Source organism: Cetorhinus maximus, chromosome 28 (genome assembly GCF_964194155.1).
Source record: "Cetorhinus maximus chromosome 28, sCetMax3.hap1.1, whole genome shotgun sequence".
Lineage (NCBI taxonomy): Eukaryota > Metazoa > Chordata > Chondrichthyes > Lamniformes > Cetorhinidae > Cetorhinus > Cetorhinus maximus.
The window spans coordinates 5398018-5403954 of record NC_135906.1 but is presented as its reverse complement, the minus strand read 5'-3'; the positions used below and the strand labels follow the sequence as shown (position 1 = coordinate 5403954).

General features: G+C 51.2%; 1 pseudogene; it reads left to right on the top strand.

The window, feature by feature from the left end:
- Nucleotides 1–4371: 4371 nt before the first annotated feature.
- On the top strand, nt 4372–4547 carry LOC144669240 (U2 spliceosomal RNA; annotated as a pseudogene).
- Nucleotides 4548–5937: the final 1390 nt, after the last annotated feature.

The window sequence follows — 5937 nt, the reverse complement described above, 5'->3', positions numbered from 1 at the left end:
GGGATGAGGCTTCATGAAATGTTTAAAAATTGAGTAAAAATTTTTTAAAAAATTCATTGATATGCCCCAACTCATGTGACACATGAGGGGACAGGTTTTAAAATGTTTTAATTTCTTTATTTACATGTTTAAAACTTAAACTAATCTCCCTCAGGCAGCTCTGTGCCTTGGAGATTTCTGCGCTCTTTCGCACACATCTGGCCCATTCCTCACTCCTGCGTGGTGGTGATTCCCCGAGCCATCTTACACTTTATCTGGAGGTTGGAAAGGTATCAGGTTTGCAGGGACACAATGTACAAACCTCTATATAAAGGGGGAACAACGTGCCCAACATCACCCTCATCCTGATGGCCACCTTTGTGTGTGGCTGCATCAAGCTGGGTGCAGACCCTCGGTACGCAAACACTAAGTGTCACTACGTGCTGAGGGTCTACCTGTCCCCGGTGTTGCGAAGGATAGGTCTGACCACGCTGCCGCGGAACGCTCCAAGTAGTTGGACCGTGCCGTAGCAGGAAGCCGAGAACAGCAACACCCCAGAGGGGGTGAGTTTTGGAGAAGCTTCTCCAGCAAAGGTCATCTCAAAACCCGCTCTCTACGCGAACCCCCAGATGCCACCTGAGCAGAACACTGGCAAGGAGAACTACCTCAGCCCATCCAAAGTGAAGCAATTTGAGCTCACAATGGGTATGAAGGAGCAGACTAAAGGTCTGGGACTCTCAGAGACAACGGGTATGGTAGGAGAATAAACGGCTTAAAATGGGTTTAAAGATTGTATCCATAAATGTGCGTAGCATTAAATCTACTACGCGATGTGTTGCGACCTTGGACTACCTTACCAAGGTCAAAGCTGACCTGTTGTTTCTGCAGGAGTGTGCGATACCGCACCTCAGCTCCTACAGGCAATGGTCACGATGGTGGTCCCATGGGCCATCGATCTGGTCGGACGGAAACGGCTCTCGTTCCTCCGGCCTGGGTATACTGCTGCGGGGAGGCAACTTCACCGTCTCCGAGGTTAAGGAGGTGGTGGACGGGCGCCTCCTCGTAGCAGACGTAATGTACAAGAATGCTCCACTCCGGTTAATTAACGTGTATGGCCCGGCACGAGGGGCTGAGCGGCTGGAGGTTTTTCAGCAGCTCCCACTGCTGCTGGCGACCTCCAGGCCGGTCATTCTGGGCGGTGACTTTAACTGCATCATCGATGCAGCTGGACGATCCAGCAGGGCCGACAGCAGATTGGACGCTACGTCCAGATCCCTGATGGAAACAGTTAAGGATGCCAAGCTGCACGACGTCTTCAGCAACCCTGCAGACAGAGCGCAGCGTAGATACACCTGGTCGCAGCCAGACGGGTCCATTCGTTCCAGGATAGACTTCCTGTTTGTGTCCCGTGCATTCACAGTCAGATCCACCGACGTCAAGCCGGTGTTTTTCTCTGACCACTGCCTCCTACTGGCGGACTGCCACTTGGAGAAGGACCTGAGGGTGGGCAGGGGGGCATGGAAGCTAAATGTGCAACTGCTGACCCCAGAGAACATTGAGGAGCTCAAGAGGGATTACAAAGGTTGGAGAACCGTGAAACCCCTCTTTGAGTCCCTGACACACTGGTGGGAAGCGATCAAGGGAAACATCAAGAGGTTTTTCATCCTCAAAGGCACCCAGAAAGCTAGAAAGGAACAGAGGGAAGTGTCCCGACTCCAGAAAAACATGCAAAATCTGCTCCGGCTGCAGTCGATGGGGGTCGATGTCAAGCATGTCAAGAGGTGAAGGGACAGCAAGCCTCGCACTTTGCCTCGGAGGCCTCCAAGATCATCTTCCGTTCCAGAGTCCGTTCTGTGGAGCAGGATGAGACATGCTCACGTTTCTTCTTCAAAAAGGTACACAGAGAGAGCTCTGTGATCAGCAGCCTGAAGGAAGAAGACGGCTCAGTAAAGTCATCACGGTCCGACATTTTGAGGATCAGCAAATCCTTTTATGCCGGACTGTATGACGTGAAGCCCACGGACAGCACGGCCTCCCAGTCCTTCCTGTCCTCTACCACGGAGGTCTTAGACGACAGTACGCGGGAGAGCCTGGACAAACCGCTAACTCCTGATGAACTGACTAAGGCCCTTGAGTCCTTCGAGAGGAGTAAAACTCCCGGAAGCGACGGCTTGCCGGCGGAGTTGTATTCGGCTCTGTGGGACTTGATCGGCCCAGACCTGCTAGGAGTGTACGAGAGTATGCTCCTGGCCGGTAGTATGTCAGAATCCATGAGGAAAGGCATCATCACCCTCATCTACAAGCACAAGGGGGAAAGGGAGGAAATTAGAAATTGGCGACCCATTTCACTGTTGAATGTGGACTATAAGACTCTGTCCAAGGTCATCGCCAATCGGGTCAAATCCGCTCTGGAATTGGTGATTCACCCTGACCAGACCTGCTCTGTGCCAGGCAGGAAGATCTCTGACAGCCTGGCGCTGCTCAGGGATACGATTGCCTATGTACAGGACAGGGGTGTGGATACCTGCCTCATCAGCTTGGATCAGGAGAAGGCCTTTGACAGAATATCGCACACCTACATGGTGGATGTGCTCTCCAAAATGGGGTTTGGGGAGGGAATTTGAAATTGGATCCAACTGCTCTACACTAACATCAGTAGCGCAGTCTCAATCAACGGGTGGGAAACAGATAGCTTTCCGATTAAATCTGGAGTCAGGCAGGGCTGTCCTCTCTCGCCTGTCCTTTTCGTGTGTTGCATAGAACCCTTTGCAGAGTCCATCAGGAAGGATCCGGGCATAAGAGGAGTGATGATCCCAGGCAGTGGAGGCACTCAGGTCAAAGCCTCCCTGTACATGGACGATGTCGCCGTCTTCTGCTCGGATCCGCTGTCGGTGCGCAGACTGATCCACATCTGCGACCAGTTCGAACTGGCCTCGGGAGCCAAGGTAAATCATGGGAAGAGCGAGGCCTTGTTCTTTGGGAACTGGGCTGACCGATCCTTTGTCCCCTTCACCGTCAGGGCTGACGGCCTGAAGGTACTGGGGATATGGTTCGGAGGGACCAGGGCATGCGTTAGAAACTGGAAGGAGCGAGTGGCTATGGTGAAAAGGAAACTGGGCATGTGGGAGCGACGCTCCCTCTCCATTGCGGGTAAGAACCTGGTCATCAGGTGTGAGGCACTCTCGCTGTTGCTGTACGTGGCGCAGGTCTGGCCCATTCCAGACTCCTGCGTGGTGGCGATCATTCGAGCCATCTTCCGCTTTATCTGGAGGTCAAAAATGGATCGTGTCCTCAGGGACGCGATGTACAAGCCTCTAGATAAAGGGGGAAAAAACGTGCCCAACATCGCCCTCATACTGATGGCCACCTTTGTGTGTGGCTGCATCAAGCGGTGCGTAGACCCTCAGTGCGCAAACACCAAGTGTCACTACGTGCTGAGGTTCTACCTGTCCCCGGTGTTGCGAAGGATGGGTCTGGTAACGCTGCCGCGGAACGCTCCAAGTAGTTGGACCGTGCCATACCACCTGTCCCTCGTTGAAAAATTTATGCAGAAAAACACCTTTGACCACAAGTCCATCAGGCAGTGGTCAGCACGTAACTTCTTAGAGGCCCTGAGGGAAAAGGAGAGAGTGGATCCTGTGGGATGGTTCCCCGAGCAGACTGTCAAAGTCATTTGGCAGAATGCCTCATCGCCAGAACTTTCCAACAAGTACCAAGACGTGGCTTGGCTGGTGGTGAGAAAGGCCCTCCCCGTCAGATCCTTCCTACATGCCAGGAGTCTCACCCCCTCTGCACGTTGCCCTCGAGGTGGCTGTGGTGGGGAAGAGACCGCTGTTCACCTCCTGGTGGATTGTGCCTTTGCAAAGAAGGTCTGGAGAGAGATGCAGTGGTTGCTGTCGAGGTTCATCCCGAGCAGTTCTGTGACACAGAACTCTGTGCTCTACGGGCTGTTCCCAGGGACACACACCGAGACAAAAATCAACTGCAGTTGGAGGATCATCAACTCGGTGAAAGACGTGCTTTGGTCTGCCCGAAACTTGTTGGTCTTCCAGCACAAAGAGTTGTCCCCGACCGAGTGTTGTGGACTGGAACAATCCAAAGTCCAGGACTACCTGCTGAGGGATGCACTAAAGCTTGGGGCAGCTGCCGCAAAGGCGCAATGGGGAAGGGTCGCTGTCTAAGACCTTTCTGCCACAGTGCACCGAGGGACTGGGAACTGTTTAAATCCCCTCGGGCTGTACAGCTCAAAATGAAAGGCTGTAAATGATTGTAATATTGTTTGTACTGATGCACCTGGTGATACATTTTGTAAAAGTTGAACTGGATTGTACCCTTGTAATGGTGTTTTTGGAATGGTTTGGAATGTGATTGAAGATATTTTATGAATAAAGTATATTTTTGCAAAAAAAAAAGTATCTGTTCTTATCAGTTTAATATCTGATACGTCCCTTATCTGGGGACCATATATTAAATTGATTTTTGGAGCAGGGAGATGGAATAGGGGCTTGCTCCGTCCACTCCACGCATTGACCCGGTATTGCAGTATCTCTGGGAACGGTGCACCCCCTCCCTTTCCAGGGGATTTTCAATACAAAAAATAGTTTTCTTACAAACATTTGCTTTCTTTAATTTTCAACGTGTACATGTTCTAAAACACAACTTTCTTTCTTTCTTTCTCTCTCTCACTCACCCACCCGCCCGCCCGCAGCAGCTACTCACAAAAAACACGCACACTCAACCTACACTCACAGACAGCACTCTAATCTCACAAACACTCTACCTCACTCTTACAAAAACATCTTTCACTTGCAAATACACCTCTCAAACACTCTCTCAGCTGCACCTTTCGCCTCACGACATTTTAAGCCAGCTCTCTGCTGCTGCTGCTGCTGCTGCTGACACAGCAACAATCCGCAGGGACGCGATGTACAAGCCTCTAGATAAACGGGGAAAAAACGTGCTCAACATCGCCCTCATACTGATGGGCCACCTTTGTGTGTGGCTGCATCAAGCGGTGCGTAGACCCTCAGTATGCAAACACCAAGTGTCACTACGTGCTGAGGTTCTACCTGTCCCCGGTGTTGCGAAGGATGGGTCTGGCCACGCTGCCGCGGAACGCTCCAAGTAGTTGGACCGTGCCGTACCACCTGTCCCTGGTGGAAAAATTTATGCAGAGAAACACCTATGACCACAAGTCCATCAGGCAGTGGTCAGCACGTAACGTCCTAGAGGCCCTGAGGGAAAAGGAGAGGGTGGACCCTGTGGAATGGTTCCCCGAGCAGACTGTCAAGGTCATTTAGCAGAATGCCTCATCGCCAGAACTTTCCAACGAGCACCAAGATGTAGCTTGGCTGGTGGTGAGAAAGGCCCTCCCCGTCAGATCCTTCCTACACGCCAGGAGTCTCACCCCCTCTGCATGTTGCCCTCGAGGTGGCTGTGGTGGGGAAGAGACCGTTGTTCACCTCCTTGTGGATTGTGCCTTTGCAAAGAAGGTCTGGGGAGAGGTGCAGTGGTTTCTGTCGAGGTTCATCCTGAGCAGTTCTGTGACACAGGACTCTGTGCTCTACGGGCTGTTCCCAGGGACACACACCAAGACAAACATCAACTACGCGGGAGGATCATTAACTCGGTGAAGGACGCTCTTTGGGGCTGGGAAGTGTATAGACCCCTCGGGCTGTCCAGCTCACAATGAATGTCTGCATTGAATACTCATTGTATTCTAATTGTATTGAAGCACCTCAGAGAGCAACATGTTGTTTGTTGATAACTCCAATCCCATTGTCTGATTGTCTGTAATGACCAGATTGAAATGGTTGTAATATTCATTGATCGTATTGAAGCAACTCGTGACGCATGTGTAAAAGTTGATTCTGATTGTACTTTTTGTGATGGCGATTTAGAAATGTTTTGTAATGTTCTTCCTGATATTTTATGAATGAAATATATTTTTCCAAAAAA